This window comes from Pogoniulus pusillus, chromosome 33, assembly GCF_015220805.1.
Source record: "Pogoniulus pusillus isolate bPogPus1 chromosome 33, bPogPus1.pri, whole genome shotgun sequence".
NCBI classification, from domain to species: domain Eukaryota; kingdom Metazoa; phylum Chordata; class Aves; order Piciformes; family Lybiidae; genus Pogoniulus; species Pogoniulus pusillus.
The window spans coordinates 5,193,393-5,214,261 of NC_087296.1; the positions used below are offsets into that span (position 1 = coordinate 5,193,393).

Here is a 20,869-nt window from a genome sequence, read left to right on the forward strand (position 1 = left end):
GTCCCAAAGAGGGAGAGATATCCTTAACCTCTGCCCAGACTTACTTCTAGAAAAGCTCTTAAGCAGAAAGATGTAAATTTGTACCTGATGCCTGACCTAAACTTCACCAAGGAGAGAGACCAAATGAAGAGCACTACGTGGCCTTCTGTAACCTGCTCTCTGAGCTATCAGGAGTGTGCCTCTGCTTCAAAGTACAAAGAATGCAGGAGTTCTGGTGCGTTGCTGTTGCTAGGTGCTGCTGTTGGAGGGCTAAACTCTCTAGCTGCATACGTTCATCCATCTTCATCAGCTGGGTGGCACGGTACTTAGTGAGAACAGCAGTGCTCCGTACACTGCACGGGCACAAATGGCTTCACAAAGTTCCAAAGACAGTGCAGTAGGGCTTGTATCTAGTTAGAACTCCAGTACTACAACCACTGTGGTTTGCATTATTACATGTTTGTTGTGTCATAAATGGAACTACTCATCTGAGTGAAGTTATGGCTGTATTGCACACAGAATCAGATCTTGGCAGTCGCATTTCAGCTTGTTATTCATCCTGTAGCACTGTTCCAAACTGGCTATCTCTGTTGTTACCCCTTGCCCAGTCAGGGTGAAGGGGTATCTGAAGCTGGGGATGTTTCTACGTAATAGCTTGCACTCCATTTCCAGGCCTGTTCAAACCAAGCTCTTAGACAGAGGCACATCATAGAGAGTAGTTTAACTATTGAGTTAAGAGAGTCATAAGGCATAGATTTTCAATGCAGAAGGTCATGAGGCTGCAGTTTCACTGGGTTATGTGCTGCATTTGCATAGGCAGATATTCAGACAGTTAATGGTAGTGCAGAATGCTTTAATGATTTTCATTTGCATCAAGCTGTTCTCACCTCTTAGGAACATAATGGATAAATAAAAGAGGCCTTTTATTTGCTCTTCACAAAAGTTACCAGTGATTAAGTGATGCTGAGGGAACAGCTTCATGCTCTCATGTAAAAAAGCCAAAACAAACCCCCACAAAACCCAACAACAAAACTGCCCATCAAAGCTGACTTCAAAGTGACCTACTTCATTTTGATTTAAAATGGGTGCTTGGATAATCTATTTTAATGTTAAGCACATTTCCTAACTGAAAACACAGAACTGGTCACCCCGAAGTGAAAATGCAGAAATAGCTATTGCATCATACACCAAATAATAATTTATTATGGCACTCTTTGTAGTGCTGAGTTACAAACAAAGCTGTATACACTTGGATCACTATTTCATCCAAATGGATTCAGCAGTCACTTTTATGATGAAAAATTATGTCCAGAGTGTAGTTGTGGTCAAATTGAGTTTGCGTTTTTCTTTGTACTATATTATGGTGTTTCACAAGAAAGTCCATGCCATGGGCTTGCTAGAGATTCCTTAATGTGTTTCCTCTAAGTTTTGTTCTTAGAGGAAGATTTCTCCAAACCTTCCAGGAGCATGGGCTCGTCTCTTATAGAATCTTCCAAGTTTTGGACTCTTGCAGCTCAGCATCAGCTTTTTCTGCTGTGTATCAGCTCAGAAGCCCCCTCCTTGACAATGGCTCAAAGCAAGTCAGCATAGCCTCTGACTATTAGGAGATATTTTCTGTAGTTTGGTCTCTTTTACTGTAACCATGAAAACAATTCTGAGTGGCCTTCATAGCTCTTTGAGAACGGAGCTCTGTTGTTAAATCCCTTTGTGCCAGAACCGTCACGCTTAAATCTTTGCTGCTGATTTACAGGCCCATGTGTTGTGACTCCATTGCCCTACTTTGAGTACTGGCACCTCTGTGCCACTGTGTTTTTAAATGAAGTTTCCTAAATACGTTAGCATTTCAGCTTTAGAAGCACAGCCAAGACACTCCACCTCCCCAATACCCAAATTTCAGTACTCTGTTTAGGATCCTAAAGTACAATGCTCCTGATAGGGTGAATAGGTTTTCCAGTACTTGGGTCTTTTGTTTTCAGTTAATTGCTTCCAGACCTTTCAGTTTCTAACCTCCTGCCTTTGAGATAGTGATCTTGAGTACTTCTTGAGGCATTCAAATTCTGTCTCTCAAGCCTATGTCATTTCAATCAAGATAGAGAACCTGACTTCATGCATTTGGAATACCTTCCATTTTCACAGAGTTAATAGGATATTTGGGGAACACAGAATATGCAAATTCAGACCTGCTGAATGCATAATTTTAATGGCCCTTCTGTTTTATATTGGCTTTGTAATTTGTCCAGTGTTTGACTGAGAGCTAATTAAATTACTGAATTTACAATGAGAATGTATTAGTCCATCCTTCCCTTCACTGATTTTAATTCTTTACTCCTCCAGTTAATTTTCTTTTAAATCTGCCTTTGTGTTCCCAGTGTGGCAGAAAAGGACTAGTCAATGGCCTGCACACAGGGGCTGTCGAGAGAAATGTCTGTCTGCAATCAATCTGCCCACTGCAGGAGAAGTGCTGGGTATCCTTGCACATACAGCGAGGATGGCTGGATTCAGCAATCACTGCCTGACCAGCATAACAATTCCTCAGTGATTTATGGCGGGCTGGGAGAGCAAAGCTTTACATTACATCTGAGAAGAGAGCTGTGAGTGAGAGGGGATGACTCTGCTGTGTTAGGAATAAAGGACCCAATTGGAGGTATGTGTCATTTCATTGTGCAGCACCATGCAAAACCTCCTCGCACACGAACAACCTATTTCCTTCGCACGTGGTGTTGTCCAAGGAGATTTTGTTGTATGTTGTGTGTTTACAGCCTCACAATGGCCTCCATCATCTTCATCTTGGGGTTTGCTCATGCACTACAGTGCATTGCATGGGAATATAATTTAGTAAGTATATATGACTAAGGAGAGGTTCCAGAAACACAATCTAGAAGGGAAGGTGCAGCGTTGTAGTTGCTCTGACAGAATTACAGCAACTCCTTGCTGTTGTGGGAAAACTGTATTCAAACCCAAAAATGTTCTTATGGTTTTAATTGAGTGGTGGAAAATGACTTCTGTGTGGTCATCCCTGCTAAGAGATTCTTTAAAACCAACATTTTCCATTTTTTCCCCCATGCTTATTCTTTTTTTTTTTCTTTGGCTAATAGTTGCCTCCATGAATTGGATTTCTAAACTATGAATCTGAGGAGGCTAAAATGTTTGCTGGAGAATCTGATCCAGATGTATATTACCATTTCAATAAGTATCTTTTAAGTATTTAGGGTGAGGAAGGGTTTTTGAGGGATTTGTGGATTCTTTTTTGGGGGGGGTTGGTTTTTTTTCTTCTTCTTAAATATCCTGGTTAACTTAGAAGCAGCCAAATCCTAGCTGTGTAGAACTCCAAGAAAATCAATAGTATTTCAGCAGGGATTCATGTGGCCTTTGGGTTTTGGATGGTATCGTATTGCAGGCTCCTAAAATAAGAGTGTTTGGAAAGCTCCAAGGCTTCCCATCTTTTTTGTCTGGAAAAGTTATAAAACAGAACAGGCAGGCTTTTCACTGAGCTGCTGAGAATGCAGTTCTGGCTGTGTAATCAGGACTAAATAAGGAGCAAGAGCTGCACTAAAAATAGAAATCAGGGCTGATCCAACTGCAGTGTGAGTTATAATCCTCTTGCAGCAAAGGGCTGGTAGGTTCAGCTGAGGACACTCAGTTACAGGGAGTCAAATAAACTTTATCCTGCTCCTAAAACATCATCATAGCCTCGCTGCCCTAAGCAGAATTATTAACCATTCCTGCAAATTATTTAACATGGCATTTCAGATCCAGATTATTTGTTGTTGTTATTATTATTAAGAGGATTATATTTGCCACATAGTAAGAGGAAAATGTGGGTTGGATTTATATAACTGTGTTTGAAGAACATGGGAGAAGATGAGAGAGATTTACTGCACTTTCCTCTGGGCTGGATAACACATTCTGACCGCTGCTGCGGGTGCTGAGCTCCCTGCCTGCTGGCATTACGTGACTCCAGTGGGTACACTGGCACACTGGGAACCTGCTACCTTGTCACAGGCTGTACTGTTCACCCTGTGTGCTTTCAGGGAAGTTACTCTGCTTATTTCAAGAACAAAGTACAGAACAGGGTAGGTCATCCCTGCCCCCAGCCCTCCCCACTGTTGGTAAAATAATTCAGGACATGTTTATCTTTCATTTGTGTCTTTCCTTCCAACTACCACATGCCTCGTAAGCTCAAGCCAAAACTTGCCCAGGGAGTTCAAATACATCCTTTGATAGAGAATAGATTATTATTGCTTATTTATTGTTCGGAACGTTTAGCTATTAAAGATTTGGATTACATGAGCAGAGCCAGCCACAGCTATGTTCTGCTTGCTTTGTGCCTGTCCTTGTATGTCTTCAGGCAGTGCTACAGCAAGCATGAGCAAATGTTCTGTTACTCCAGTCTGAAAACTGAGAGATTCTGTAACAGACCTCAGTGATTAATCATACAATTTCATTTTCTTTATTACAGAATCATGATGGGAAGGGACCTTTCATAGAATCATGGGTGGGAAGGGACCCTTAAAGCTCATTTAGTCCAACCCTGCCTGCAGCAAGTAGGGACATTGCCAACTAGGTGAGGTTTGTATATGATTGCATATGAAAATGGAAACCAAAATCAGTAGACATCAAATCAAACTCTTCTACTACCTAAGTGTTAAAAATATTTTAATTACTTTTTTGTTTTCCATGAGCTGCAGAATTTGTTACTGGAAGTGCACTCTGCTCATGTACTGCTTGCCTGCTGACCACAGGAGTAGCTCCGTCACACTGGAAAACAGTCAGTGGAGGAGAAACATCTGGGTCATTTGACACATGGGAAAGCTTTAGACAGCAGTGGGAGTATGTGGAAGAAGACCAAAAGACAGAGATCATCAAACTTGCATGGGCCAAGAACAAGGCAAGTAAAATACACAGCAACAGCGAGTCACGAATCAGTTCTCTGGTTGCATTTTCTTTCCTCCCCTCCCTCCTCACCATAATATGAACCACAATATTCCTATTTCCAGACTGCTATCCCTGCACCCACATCTCTCTTCCACCTCCTATGCTGAGTGCACAGCTTAGCAGAAGCTGTGAGCAGCTGCCTCACAGAAGGGCAAATTGAGCCACACCGTCTTGTTAATGGAGAGGCAGCAGCCTTCTTCTCCAGCTGAGTTCAGAGGCCTGTTTCTGGTTGTATCCTCATTATTTGTGCTTTAAGAGCAGAGCTCTGTTCTCAAAGAGCCACAAAGGCCACTCAGATTTTTTTCATGATTACACTAAAAGAGACTGAAGTCCTTCAGAAAACACCAGAAATACATCACATAGACAGAGACTATGCTGACTTTCTTTGAGCCCCTGTCAAGAAGGGGACTTTCACTGATCTGAAGCCAAAGAAACTGATGCTGAATTGCAAGAGTCCAGGACATACTGTGGAAAACTCTACAGCTTCAAGAGAACATGCCATGTACCAGGAAGGTTTGGAGAAATCTTCCACAGGAATGTTCTGTACCCAAGAACAAAACCCCTCCACTCTGCTCTGGTGAGGCCACACCTGGAATACTGTGTCCAGTTTGGGGCTCCCCAGTTCAAGAGAGACAGGGACCTGCTGGAGAAAGTCCAGCAGAGAGCCACAAGGATGACTGGGGAACTTGAGCATCTCCCCTATGACGAGAGACTGAGAGCCCTAGGGCTGTTTACTCTGGAGAAGAGAAGGCTGAGAGGAGATCTGATCAATGTCCATAAATACCTGAGGGGTGGGTGTCAGTAGATGAGGCCAATCTCTTTTTGGTGGTCAGCAGCATTAAGACAAGGAGCAACAGCTACCAACTGGAACAGAGAAGGTTTCACCTCAACATGAGGAGAAACTTCCTTACAGTGAGGGTGACAGAGCCCTGGAACAGGCTGCCCAGAGAGGTTGTGGAGTCTCCTTCTCTGGAGACTTTCAAAACCCACCGGGATACATTCCTGTGCCAACTACCCTAGGGGATCCTACTTGGCAGGAGGGTTGGACTGGATTATTTCTGGAGGTCCCTTCCAACCTCTAAAGATCTATGGTTCTGTGAAAACTTAGAGGAAGCAAAAAGGGTGCATGCAGTCCAGGAGGCATGGAGAAACGATGGCAAACAGTAATTGCTGTGAGTGCTGAACACTGAGATCTGTGTCTCCTTGGGTTTTGGTCACTTTCAAAATGTAAAGTGATGAATTAGCTCATTTACCAACTTCAGCTAGATTTTGCAAGACTATATAGGGCTTTGCATTCGTTTAACTATAGGCTATGCACACCCAAGTTTTGTGTATTTGGAACAAATCATTTGGTGTAATAGAAGCAACATAAAAATAAAGAAGTAAAAGCCTGCAGTGCAGATACACTCATTTTAGTGAGTCCTATTTAAATAAGCTAAAAGCTTTTAACAGTTTGATGATTATGCTTAAGAAATCACACCCAATCCAACAAAGACTTGTTAAAATTACAGATGGAAAGGGAAAAATTGTTTTAATAGCGTATTTTAGGCACCTGAAAGCTGTACAGAGGGGAAATGGCACTGCTTGAACTCCCAATTTCAGCCCAGGTAGAGGCTTAGATGAGCCTGATTTTGGATTAGAAAAAGTGGGGGTGAACTGGGCAGCATAACTGAAATGTTAAGGCAGAACTCCAAACCCGAGTATGAACAGATGTGGATTCTACTTTAGCTGCCTTTTCACAATTAATTTTGAATGTAATGAAAATGTGGAATAATTCTGTGGCTCCTTACACATGCAGAATGAATTCATTTAAATTAAGGAGTTTTTTGGTCTCTTAAAGAGGATTTGCCTTTTTTTCTTGTTGGTTTTTTTTTTTTGTCAGAGCCCTTTCAAAGTCCAAGGGGAGGTCACAGCTGTTCTTTTCATTCACATGTAGCCTAATAAAACAAACAACATATGTATGAGGCTACAAGTTCAGCACTCAGAACGCAGGGATTTGTATATGACTCTGGCAACTGTAAACAACAGATTCTGCTTAACCTTTATCCTACCACCCATCAACCTGATTTGCTAATAAAAGGTTGTGTTGGAGCTGAGGCTTTTCCGTGTCACATAAAACTCCTCTCACCAAATGCAAGATAGCAAGGTCCACATTGGCATTCTCAGTCACAACTCCAATTGTCTTAAGTCTTCTAGATGTGCAAAATTAGCACATTTACATAATCACTTAAGACCTTTCTCTGCACTGCAATGAAAGCTGACCTGAAACCTTGCTGAAAACCACACTTACCCCATTTGATACTGCAGGCATATAGGACTCACCTCAGATATGGGCACACCACCTTTTCCTCAGAGCACTTTGCCATCTGGGTACCTGGGTGAGCTTGGTGGGCATTGCTAGCATGCTGATTCTCACAAGCAGTCTGCTGGTGGTCCTTGCTGTCCTCATGTATCTGGAGTAGATAGAGCCTGGGGAGAGAGGGCAGAGAATATGCCACACTTAGCGCTGGGTGCAAAGGACTTTCTGTTCCACCATGGCGTAGGCATAGCTGTGGTGGTCTCATTTACCCTGGAAGATGGAACTTCCAAATACTGAGGATTAAAAAACAAACCCAAACCACATGACTCAGTTTCTTATAAGTCAAGCAGGAAGATCAGCTGAATCTTTCATTAGAAGTGTATTTCAAAAGTAGAAATCAATTCATCCCTCAGTGTAGGGAGATGTTGAGCTACAGAACCCCAGCAGCCTGCACCTTGTCAAAAGGTCTGCTTTTGCATCAGACACTGAACTTCCCATTGACTGCCTCCAACCACAGAACAGTTACCTCTCATTTTACTCTAGAAATACCTCAAACCCATGGACAGTAAGCTTGCTAGACTGAAACACTAGCAAGCAAATATTTCAGTGCAGAATAGGTGGTGGCTGTTCCGTTCTGTGATAGTAGCAAGGTTGGATTTCCTGTAGGAAATGGGCAACTTACAGTTTACAGATCAGATCTTGACACAGCACAAGTCATGACAGAAAGTGATTGTCACTTGATAGTTTTTGGCTGGCCTCTTTAGAGTCAAACCCTCAAACCAAGTGGACAAATACCTAAACCAGAAAAACTATTGTGATTGTTAGTGCTTTGCCACGGCTCCATGTCACTGCTGTGAGAATGTGGCATTGCTCTCTGTGCCAGGAAGAAATTAAATTACAGCACTTGCATAAAATCTTCTTTTTGTGTGTGTGTGCCATGCTTAGTCTGCAGAATAGTTGGGTGAAAGATTTCAGCAGCCACTCCTCTTCAAAACACAGACAGGAAATCAGAAACATTTGAAGGCGTCTTCTCAAAACAGCTTTCTGAATGGACATATTCACAGCAGAGGTCATCAGGATAGTGATTTCTGTGTTCCAGGGATAGCTATTTCCTTTTGTACTTACCTGCCAGTCCTTCTAATTCCCAGATTACTTGGTAAAACCAAGTAAAGCTCAGGAAAATTAATCTTTTTAATCTCCATTTGTCAAAAGAGTCCTGGTTTCCAAATATCCTGAATAGAAGATCTGCAGAACTTAGGACTTCCTGCATTTGGAGCCACTGAACAAAGGAATGGTTTGGTATCTGTACTTAAAATTGGTCCCTCTCTTAGCCTGCATGCTGGATGGCTGTTTTCCCACCTCAGACTGCCATCTGTGTCTGGCTCATCAGCTCCCAGGAGTCCCTATCCTTGACAAAAAATTTATGCCCTTGGTGACTTTGGTCAGCTAGGATGACCTCCTGCAGGCCATCTCTTCAGTGACAAGAGTGAGGGAAAAGTAGAGCTGAGCACTTCACTCAGCCATCCTGTTTCTACCAGTGATGGTGAAAGAGCTCCATGAGAACTACAAAATTCATCTTTCTGTGTTCTTCCCTCAAACCATGTGTTCCTGAAGACAGGCTTCTCTCCACACTGGGGATGTAACAGGTACCCTGTGAACTACAAAAGCTGATGTATTTTAGGCTATTCCCTTGACTCCTTCTGCCTAGTTGCATGCTGTACTGCAGGTCTGTTTGGAGGCTGTCACTGCAGTTCCAGGTAAGCCCTTAGACCATGTGCTGCCAGAGCAGCATCTGTACTGCCTATTCCAGCAAAGAAATTATTTGTCTTAGACATCGACAGAGCCTCGACCCGAAGCTCTCTCTTCCCAATTTAGCAGATGTTACACAGACTGTATTAACAACCCTTGATGAGATACAACATAAAGCACTGCTCCAGCTGCAGCCTCCCAAGGATCTGAGTCAGCCATGGAAGCAACTGATTGTACTGAGTAGTACAGGGTGGAAATACAGATCTATGTATACTGCATACAGATACCTGCTAGGAGGAGAGCAGAAAATGTGTTACCTGTCAGTAACTGATCAGTGCTAGACGCATACATATCCCACACAGCTCACATTTGCTTTCACTGTGCTCCTGCACACTTGGGTTTCTCATCCACACGAGGTGTGCTGAGTGTGCTGGTGCCCCAAATAAAATCTCAAGGAACCTCTGCTATGTAAGGGTACACCAGGCCTCACAGCCTGGAGCAGTTTAAGACCTAACACTCTATTCTGGTTTTAAATTATAAATAAGAGAGAGGAACTTTCTCTGGACCTTCTATTGAATATAGAACGAATGAGCAGGGCATTGGTTGTCTAAAGAAAATAAAGCCTCTATCATCCATTGGTTTGCCAAGAGGGATAAAACAGCAGTGTATAAACAATCTCTCACTCTTTGTTCCCTTTGCCTTCTGCCTTCCACCTCCTCCACTGCTCCTCTGTGCATGACTGAATACTAACCTCCACTGATGAGATAACAGGCGAGATCTTGTTGGTTTTCTGTCTAGGGGGAGAGAAGAAGGTGGTGTTGGCACCTTCTGGGCTTTCTTTGCCCAGAGGAGAGGATTGGTTTTCTGTATTATTGCTAAATGGTATATAATTGGAAATACATCTAAATGTATTTTGTATATATGCTTGTCAATTTACCTTGCTGTAAAACAGCTTTTTCTTACTGCCAAGCTGTCTGAGCTGGTCTGGTAAATTTTATTTGGGGGGCAATTTCTCAACCCCTTCACACAGCCCCACAGGCAAATGCCCAGCTCTAGCAGACACACACATATTCCTCTCATTGAGCTACTGCTGCTATACTGGAAGTCTCATTTCATTTGATCAGAGGCAGGAAAAAACTGTCTCACAGGTTCTTCGTGCAGTGAAAGCAGCAGTACCTGACAGCACAGGCACATTCAATCTGACAAAGGATAAAGCTATTTAAAACCCACCCACAAGCCCACAGTAAGAATACCTGACCAAACCATATTTGCAATAGTCTAAGCTATTACTTTTCAGCCGTTGAAGTCCAAATTTTAAAACATTCTAATGACATTAATGAATGGCTTGCTCTAAAGCTCTGCCTGCACATCAGTGTGCAGTTCTGCTGTCATGTGCAACAGCTAAGAACCCAAACAGAATTACCAACAAACATCAAACAGTTCTAAGACAACAGTAAACCTTCGTCTCTAAAAGCAAAAATAAGGCCCAACCCTCATTGAAATAAAGATTGGCAAGACCACATCACACTTGCTCTTGAAGAATTCTGTGCATTTCCAAACCACAGCCAACCAAAACACAGGTAGCACCTGTCTGCAATCTGTGTCATTGCAGGAGGTGTCTGCTGCCAATTCAGCCTTTAAATGATGAGCACTTCAGAGCAATCATCTTGTTGTCAGGCTTCATAGATCAGAGGCTTGAACTTTTCACTGTCTCATAAATAACAACAGTGAGCAAAACTGGGGACTGGGTAGTGCAAAACTGGGGGCTAGAGAGTGTAAAACTAGAGATAGACAGTGCAGAACTGGAGACTGGATAGTGCAAAACTGAGGACTGGATAGGGCAGAACTGGGGACTGGGTAGTGTAAAGCCTTACAGAAAACCAAGGATTCAGGAGACTATACCTGAAAGTAGAAAAGACTGGGAAAATGAGAGCAGAGCAGAAGGAGAGCAAAAGAATAAGTTCTGATGGAAGAGTCAATGCCAGCAAATGTCATATCCTGGTCTCAAGAAAGAAAAGCACAGTAGAGCACAGATGGAAATGGGAGGGTGTGTCCATCCAAAGCCATTATAGGGCATAAGGCAAATGTTTCTGTCCCATTCTCCACCCTGTTTAATGCTACTTCTGTACAAAGCTGTGCACTGTGATGACCGAGGGAAAGGCATACCCAGCATTTAGGCTCTTGTAGCACATGCTACAAAGAGTCCTGAGCCACAGAGGCAGGAAAGAAATGATAGTGCTAATTTCCAGAGAATTCACAGGCCTCCTGCAAGCCAGGGATCAAATTCAGCCTTGATCTCCCAGTTTAGTTAAATAAGCTACAACTGCTCCCAGCAGGTTTGTTTTCTTGTAAGTCAAACTCCAGCCTTACCTCTGCCCTTTTGTTTCAGTGGAAGGCCAGCACGTGCAGATGAACAGAGAATTCCTGTATTTGCTGTAATGATCAAACCCAAATGTTATTTTACCTTTGCCAGCTCTGTGTAGGGTGATGTGCCATCTTGCATATTTATTTTCCTGGAGTGATTCCCAGAAGAAGGCTATGCTTTTTTTTCTTGCTCATGTCTCACCAGCTTTATTTATGAGTTGTGTACACCAGGTTTTCCATCCCTGGGGACAGGCTTACACAGGAAATCTGTGGACAATATTTAATGCATACAAGTATGAGACAAATAAAAAAGCAACTACAGAATCGTAGTACTAAAAAGTTGACCCAGGTCAAAATTTCAGGCTAGGTTGTGGATAGGTTAGCATCCTATAGGGCAATGAAGCTGGTGAGGGGCCTGCAGCACAGCCCTGTGAGGAGAGGCTGAGGGAGCTGGGGGTGTGCAGCCTGCAGAAGAGGAGGCTCAGGGCAGAGCTCATTGCTGCCTACAACTACCCGAAGGGAGGCTGCAGCCAGGTGGGGTTGGGCTCTTCTGCCAGGCAACCAGCAACAGAACAAGGGGACACAGTCTCAAGCTGTGCTGGGAGAGGTCTAGGCTGGATGTTAGGAGGAAGTTCTTCACAGAGAGAGTGACTGGCATTGGAATGGGCTGCCCAGGGAGGTGGTGGAGTTGCCAGCCCTGGAGGTGTTCAAGACTGGATGAGGCAGTTAGAGCCATGGCCTAGTTAATTGGCTAGGGCTGGGTGCTAGGTTGGCCTGGATGATCTTGGAGGTCTCTTCCAACCTGTTTCATTCTGTGATTCTGATTCCATGACTGGACAAGGAGGAATGGTTTTAAGCTGAGAGAGAGTAGGTTTAGATTGCATTTTAGGAAGAAGTTCTTTAGTATGAGAGAGGTAAGCCTACGGAATAGGCTGTCCATGGAGTTTGGGGATGCCCCCTTCCTGAAGGAGGTATTTGAGGCCAGGTAGAATGAGGCCTTGAGTAACTAAGTCTAATTGAGAGGTGACCATGCCCATAGCAGGGAAGGTGAAGCAGATGATCTTTAAGGTCCCTTCTAACCTAAGCCACTCTGTGATCCGTGGTTTAAAGCACAAACACCTTTTACCTGCTTTGTCATATAGGAGGAGACACAGCAAAGATCAGTAAGTTGCAAAGAAATGGCTCCTTGTCAGTCAGTGAAGCAATTCAGCTGCTGAAGAGTTAATTATCTGTCTCATAACAGAGTTTTGCAATAGGATTATATGGTCCTAGATGAGTAAGAAACGAAGTACTGTAACTTGTTTTTCTACTTGGGATACTTAGCTTCAGTACACCTCACATTTTCAGAACTCTCCTTTGATTCTTGGGGAATTGGAGGGTTCAGTTTCTCAAAATCAGCCAGACAGAGGCTGAGACTCACAGGTTTAACACTAAAATTGCACTGTTTTTCCCCCTTTTCAGCTGCTTTCCAGAACAAGATGATTTTTTTACCTGAATTGTTTTAAGTGTGAAGTGGGGGAGAAAAATCCTTTCATGTCCCACATCCATCCTTAATCTGGCATACCAAACTTGCAAGCAGAATTGAAGGCAATACTTTGGAGGAGGATGTTCGGTTCCAAGGCCAAAAGGTGATTAAGCAAAATGAGCATTTCCAGGAGTCTTCTTGTCAAATGGAAACAAAATAATGTGAAAAGCAAAATTTCAGCTGGTTTACAGAATTACAATTCCATTGTTCCCTGATGGCTGAGTCTAATAGCAGTATTGTTATCGATTCTTACTGACTGTATAGAAAGGGTGATTTAAAGATACTTTCCCCCCCTTCACTATTAGATACTTTAATTCCTTTTGGCAGTAAAATAAATCAGAACAAGGCTCTTTTTCACATGCTATCACGACTGATGAGAGCTGATTGCTATCCTATTATCTATTACATTACACTTGTGTCATCCCATTGATTAAAAAATAACTTGACCTGGAGAAACTTAATGGCTAGTTATGGTGCGGAGGAAAGCTGGCAGACAAAGCCTGGTGTCCCTTTTAAACTGCACTTCTATGTACAGCCCTGTCTGGATGTGTTCCTGTGTGATCTGAGCTAGATTGTATGGTCCTGCTCTGGCAGGGGGGTTGGACTCAGTGATCTCTTTGGATCCCTTTCAACTCCTGACATCCTGTGATCTTGTGATCTCTGCCCATGTAGTGGTTTAACAGGTGGGTAGCCAGTGAGGGGGCTTACCATGCTGCTCAGCAGGGAAAGCAGGCAGTGTGTGAGAGCAGCACAGCAAGCTGCTGGCCATAACCAAGAGCACCCTCCAAAGTGCTGTGCAAGAGCAGCCTTGTGGCTACACGGACTTCCTGGTGGTGGTGCACAAGTGATTGCACGTCTGGGCACTCTCGCCCCGTGCAGCATGTCCACAGGGCAGGAGGGAAGTGCAAGGGCTGTAGGTGATGGAGGAAGTAGCACTGCCAGTTTGGTTCCACCAGGTGTCATTGACAGTTGTCAGACCTACTGGTGATGTGCAGGACAGAGCTGCTGAGGTGACACTTTTACCCTTTTGTTCCTCCTGACACACAAACTCCCAGAACTCTGTTTAAGCTGCTTCACCCAGTGACCCTAAAGAGCTGATTACTCATTAGGACGACGTGCAGTGAGGCAGTCTGAGGACAGGCACACCAGATCTGGCTTTGCAGCTCCTGCCACCCCAGCCACAGCTTGGTAAGGGCTGGAACCTAGGCTCATGTGCCAGTAAACTGCTAACAGGAAAGGCATTACCCTCACTCCCACAACCTACTGCCTGAATTAAGGGTCCCAAGAAAAAACAGTCACACTGCTTAAGCCTAGCACCTGTGCGTCTCTCCACATGCTCACTGACAGCAGGTCCATACCCAGCTGAAACAGCTGCCTCTTCTCCCCTGACACCTGAGTGCTGGCAGAGCTCCTGGCCCTTTTCCCTGTAGCAGAGCCTTTGCAGATATTTCAGTCTGCTTTTGGAGCACAGCAGATACTGGCACAGCAGATACTGGCATCCTACCCTGGTCACTGGTGCTATGGGTATTGGTGAAACCACAAAGGCTTGAACACAGGCTGCTGTTTGACCTTTCACTGTACTAATGAAGTGTGCTTTACGCTCTGGTGGCTCAGGTTGGCTTAGATATTTTCTTTTTAAAACAAATCATCTTTTACTCCTGCCTTCATGCTCAGTTTTTGTTTGCTTGAGGTTTTGTTTGTTTGTCTTATTTTGCTTCCTTTAGTAAGAAAGGAACGGCTCAGAAGCAGGACCAGACTTGCTCACAAGTGGTTACATGTAGCTGCAATCTGCCTGGTGAGTTACAGGAGGAGAGCTGCACTGGTTGGAACTGGATTTAGTAGCAAGGATATTTTGATGTGGGGCAGCAGGAGGAACATTGTATAACACTGCTGTGCTGTCCTGAGTCGAGGCAGCCAGTGAATTGCATGATTTTTTCCGTCTTTGTAATCAGTTTGTTATGCAGAGAGGCAATGTCGTGGGATTCAGCATTTTATCTGCTGGATTTCCCCTGGCAGCAGCTGAAGAAGTTCATTATAAGTGTTTATCACATGATCCACTTAATCAAACCACTGAAACTGGGAGAATAAAGTCGTTCTAACAAGACCCTTCAGAGCTGCCTTATAAGCTACTCACTGATACCCTCTTCCTCGGTGAGTGTACAATGAGCTTCCTTGTACCCTGCTCTATGATACAGGAAGTTCATTATTCCCAGCCCAAATTCAGACGTAAAGAAAGGAAGCAGGGCTTACAAAGAAGCAACAGATAATTCAGTTAGCCACCCAGATGCCAGATAGAGGCAGACTGTGAGCTCTCCAGAAGAACAGCTTTCTGGCTTTCAGCAATCACAGGCAGCTGACGTTAATGTAAGATACAGAAACAGGTGAGAAATTGTTTGCTTCTGTTGATTTGGGGTTTGCTTTTGCAAGCACGTGAGAAAAAGGAGAAACCAGAACTGAAACCATGCTTTTAGCTGGGCAGTAACACACATGCTGCAAAATTGCAGCAGAGCCAGTACCTGGTGATATGAAATGCCTTAAAAGCCTGCTAAATCCCAGTGTGTGCTGAGATGCTGAGGCTTGTCTGACAAGCTAAGAGCTCACAGACATAGAGTCATAGAATGGTTTAGGTTGGAAGGGACCTCAAAGCTCATCCAGTTCCAACCCCCTGCCATAGGCAGGGACACCTCCCACTAGAACAGGTCGCTCAAGACCTCATCCAACTTGGCCTTGAACACCTCCAGGGAAGGAGCAGCCACAACCTCCCTGTGCAACCTGTGCCTGTGTCTCACCACCCTCACTGTAAAGAACTCTTTCATAACATCTAGTTTGAATCTCCCCTCTGCCAGTTTAAACTCACTACTCCTCATCCTGTCATTACAAGACCTTGTAAACAGTCCCTCCCTAGCCTTCCTGTAGGCCCCCTTCAGAAACTGGAAGGCCACTATAAGGTCTCCTCAAAGCCTTCTGTATACATGCTACTATACAGCAACTCTGTCTGGTAGGATAAAATGCACTTCCCTGTGACATATCTAGGAACTGTTCTGGTCATAGAGAGCAGGCCAAGGGCTGCTCTGCCTCCTTGAAGGCATTTTACTGAGCTCTGTCAGCAGCAGGGTGACACCAGATCTTCTGTCACTCACTAGATTTTCTCACTGATGCTATTTCATGGAGTCTTGTGGAGGCTTAGCTTCTTGCTATCTGCTGCACACCAGTTTGGGCACCATCACAGATGCAGACTCAGACCAGCCTCAGTGTAAACATGCCTTGGATAATCCTCCCAAGCACCACTCTGTCTCCATGAAACAGAGTGTGAAGCTTGTGTGAAGGCAGTATAGGGTCGCATCAGGCTGAATGTTGACTTTATGTAGGGATGCACAGGCTGAGCCTGGTGTGGAGCTCCAGATAAACCTTTTGTGTGCTGGGAACTGCCGCTGGGACAGGGAGCATCAGGCACTTCAAGACAAGCTACTCTGCCAGACATCAAGAACAGGGAAGTTTTCAGGACTGAGAATTATGAGGCAACAGAAACAAAAACTCCCAAGCTGGTTTGATGGGGATGATGCTTTCCCCTTAGTGTAGCTCCAGTGAAACAGGTCACAAAATCCATGCCATTGTCCAGACACCGCTTGAGGCGGGCGGTGTAACCTGTCTCTCCAGTGCCAAACTCCCTCCAGCCTAGAGCTTTAAAATTCATCCTGTTAATTACTCCTGGGAGTAATTAATTCCAGCATGGAGTGAGCAAGGAGTCTGGACTGCATCACTCAGCAGATGTGAGGATTTGAGACGTGGAGTTTTCATTTGTTGTGCTACAGGAAACGTCTTTGTTTTCCATGTACTTGGTACCTGGCTGTCTCCTTGTGATGCAGCCACCAGCCTCTTAATTGCTGATGCACCAATGGACCAAAGAGGTGTGGCTCAGGAGGGACTGTGCTGCTTTAGTAGGCTGGCTTCCAACCAGTGGTTTAAAACAGGGCACAAAACCCTGGAGGAACATACTGGTTGGCTGTATTCTCCCTCTTCATTCTTTTTCAAAAAGGTAAATACTAAATTATTTTCTCTCTTTTAAAATACAGCATGAAGCCAAGAAAGATGAATCTACACCAGCTTCATCCAGTTTTATTACAGCACAGGTCCCTTCCCCTTTCTCACTTTTTGATCATAGTCCTTTTCTGTCTTCTCTGTTTCTATTGTGCCTATTTAAAGAGCCCTCCTCCAGCTCTCCTTTGGGACAGTCTTACTGCTGACTTTCTGCTGTTTCAGCTTCGACAGACATTGCTTAGAGAAAACAAAAAGTGCTTCTCTTGTAAGGCTGGGAGGAGAATAGACCCATACAAATCAATATTGTTTGTATGCACCTAGTACTTTCATCAATAAGTCTCCAAAAACTTCACCAAAGTGGTCAGTTTGCTATCACCCAGCTGCTTAGCTAGAGGGGGTGGAGCAGAGGGAATTGGTAACTTTCTGCTCTCTGCAGCAATGCAGTAGTACTAGACTTCAACTAGATGTTAGGAAGAAGTTCTTTCCAGTGAGGGTGGTGAGACACTGGCACAGCTTGCTCTGGGAGGTTGTGGTTGCTCCTTCCCTGGAGGTGTTCAAGGCCAGATGAGGCCTTGAGCAACCTGCTCTAGTGGGAGGTGTCCCTACCTATGGCAGGGGGTTGGAACTGGATGAGCTTTGAGGTCCCTCCCAATCTAAAGCATTCTATGATTCTATGATCACAGAATCTCAGCAATGTGGGTGTTGGAATGGACCTCTGAAGATCATCCATTCCAAGCCCTCCACTAGAGTGGAACCAGCCAGAGTAAAATCACACAAAACACACCCAGCAGTGTTGTGAATGCCTCCAGAGAGAGACACTCCACAACCTCTCTGGGCAGCCAGCAAAACCTTCTGTTTTACATATGACTTGTCAGTGCAGATGGGTGTTGTGTGCACCTGGCTGCAGGCATTCACACGAGTGAGACACAGATGATGCCCACAATGCCCACTGAGAACTTAAGTGATGCTACAGAGTACTAACTGGGTTTGGTCAGTGCCATGCCAGGATGAATTCTCTCTCACAGCCTAGGGATAAAAGACTCTTGAATGCACTTGCTGCTCCTGGGCTAGTCAATAAAATCCCCAGCAGTGTTACCTGTCCAGAAGTCTTTCTCATCAAATTGCTTCCTTTGAAGATTTCAGGCTTTTTGACAGTGGGCTGCACTACCTGCTGCTTGCTGGAAGTCCTGAGGCTGGCACAGGAGAGCTTTGCAGTGCTGAATGTGCCACTCACAAAGCATCTCATCCAGCAGGTTTCCACTGGAGGCAGCTGGTGAAAAACAGAACAGACATAGTGTAGGGGATTGTCAGCCCAAGTCAAGGAAGGTAGCTTTGAAGAAAGCCTCCAAGATAACATTTCCAGAACACAACCCTTTAGGAAAACAAGGAAAAATCCAAAGAGTGAAATTCTGCCAGGATGAGTTCACTGCAGGTGGTGCTGGTCATGATTTAAAAAAATAACTACTAACTCTTAACTGTTTTTCGCACTGGGGTTTTGTGTCCAGTGTCTGCCATTACAGTACCTTTTCCTGCAGCCCCAGCAAACCCACACCTCTGGGGCTCTCTGGGCCTTTCCCAGTCTGTCTTCTCCCTCCCACCCCCCCACCCCAGAGACTAGCACAATACAAACAGAGAGGACTTCATCTGCCTAGCCTGCAAACTGGGTGCTAAGTCACCTACTCCTTAGCAGGATCTGGGCCACTCCTTTTCTCACAACAGCTTGTCTTGCAGGGATTTACACCTGCTGAGGGCACCTGTGTTTCCCCTGAGACTGCCTGGATCCATCCATCAGCCCCATGGGCTGGGCAGCTGCAGAAATTGCTGTGAAACTCCTCTGGCCTGAGGGTTAGGTGGGCAAGCAGCCACTTGTCCTTTGGTAACTGGAGAAGTCCCTGACACCTTTCAGTGAGGAAGAGCTGTCTACAGACTCCCCTGCCCTTGCTTCTGCTGGCATTTCTCCTGGCTTGCTCAGACCTGCCCAGCAGTGTGTGGTGCCCAGAACCAGGACGGAGGAGATGTGTGGTTTCATTTGTGTGGTCCCATCTACAGCAGCGAGCCCTTGACATGGAGCCCAGCTGGCAGGTCTGGCCAGGCTGGGACACTTTGGTTTAGATGTTTTTTTGTTTGTTTACAAGTGAGCTTGGCCACAGACAGGGACACACAGCTGGTGGTCTGTGCACAGCTCCGTGACCAGGCTGAGGTGAAGGCTGGAATGGGACTGAGCTTTTCCAGCATAGTCCTGGCTCAATTTGGAGCTGGCACTGGAGAGGCTGCTGCTCTGCTGCCTCCTCCTCCAGGCTGGCATCTTGGACCGTTGTTTGGCTTTGCTGCACAGGCAGCAGCATCCAGTGTCCATGAGCTGTGTCTCAGAGCAAGGGTGTGATGGATGCCTCTGCTTGCTCCAGATGTGCTTCTGCCACGGGCCAGAGAAGCCCTCTCACTGTCAGCAGTAATTGGTTTAACACAAATACTGCACACATACAGACGTTCTTCCTCCTCTAATTACAATGACATTAGCTAAGCAGAGAGGAGAGGTGCCTGTCTGAAGGTCTAGTGCCTCAGGGAGGGCTTCTTCAGGTAGCTTCTGTGGACATTCACGTGCAAGTGAGGTGCATGCTGGCTGCAGGGACCTGCGTGAGCAGGTACTGGCACAGCTCAAGGAGGAACACCGCAGTGATTTCCAGGGATGCTGATGTGCTGCATGCTGGCCTTAAACTTCAGGAGAGCTGTGCTGGGGACTGGGGAGAAGGAGCAGCAACCCATCAGTACTGCAAACAAACTGTTAAGGGAATGCTTTCCTGCAGCAGTGTTGTGCCAGAGGGTCGTAGAGGGAGAAACTGCTGAAGGCCATGACCTTCCAGGCAGGATCTGTTTCCCAAACATATGTTGAACAGCAGCAGACTGAACAGCAGGTGTGGGCGTGGGCAACCTGTTAAATTAAAGCCACGGTGTGACGAGATGTTTGCTGTGGAAGATAACATGCACCTGCTCAGCACACTCAAGGTGTGTGGATCTTCTGCACTGTGAGGCCACAGAGCTCCCTATTCTCCCCCTGCATTACCTTTTAAGTCCAGGCATCTCCTTCAGCTTTACCAGCACCTCCAGTCCGACAACCCAGCAACATGACAGGTGGTGGCAATTGCTGCTTCTCCTCCATTAGCGCATCTTGTCGTGGAGCTCCCCCGATCATGCTGCTGAAGTTTGCTGCCTGGACTGATACTGTCGTGAAGATGCTCAGATGTCCAGTACCTGCAGCCCAGCTTCAGGCTGGAGACAATGGAGAGCCATGCTCCTAGCAAGGTGCCCTTTGATGGGGCTGCTCCAATGAGCCAGCTGCCTTATCTGTCTTGCTGCTGCCCCCAGAGAGGCTGCAGGGACGTCCGCTGCTTTATTTTCTTAAATGGCAGCAAATTATGGCAGTTAAAAGCCTACCAGGAGAAAATGAGCTCTTAGGGCAGCAGTTCATGTCTTGTGTGCAAGGCTTTATTGGATTAACTTTGCAGTAGAGCTGCTGTACACTTCCCTTGCTGGAGCTTAACTGTGATAAAAACTTTACAACACAGATGACTTGCATAAAAAGAAATAAAAATCTTCAGATGTATTAATGTCATCTGAGCTTTGGCAGGCCTGCAAAGCAGATTCTCCACGATCTCTGTCTTTATCTCAATGCTGCTCTCATCCCAGTGTTAAGTATGTGACTCTCTTGCTTGGCTTCTTATTTTCCACGTCAAGAACAGTGCTCTTCCTCTCCCACGCACCGCTTGCACATGTACAGGTGCTGTAAGAGACACCTCTGGTGCCACCTTAACTGTTCAAGTGAAACCTTTTGCCTCTCTGGGTACCTGCCAGCCTGTGGGAGGGAGACTTGCATACTTCCCCATTATTTACACATTAAGTTAATAACTGACTCAAAAGTTCACCTAGAAATGTATTTTAGGACTGCTCTTGGTAATTTTTTCCCTCTTGGCCATAAAGCTCTT

General features: G+C 45.2%; 1 long non-coding RNA gene across 1 annotated transcript in view; it reads right to left on the minus strand.

The window, feature by feature from the left end:
• Window positions 1-20,869, minus strand: part of LOC135189602 (uncharacterized) — a 28,165-nt gene that overhangs the window by 4,587 nt on the left and 2,709 nt on the right. The window contains exons 2-5 of the long non-coding RNA XR_010308166.1: window positions 17,986-18,159; window positions 12,818-12,985; window positions 11,427-11,593; window positions 7,237-7,383 (exon numbers count right to left, since the gene is read on the minus strand). This is a non-coding gene — a long non-coding RNA (uncharacterized LOC135189602). The remainder of the gene's footprint in view (window positions 1-7,236; window positions 7,384-11,426; window positions 11,594-12,817; window positions 12,986-17,985; window positions 18,160-20,869) is intronic.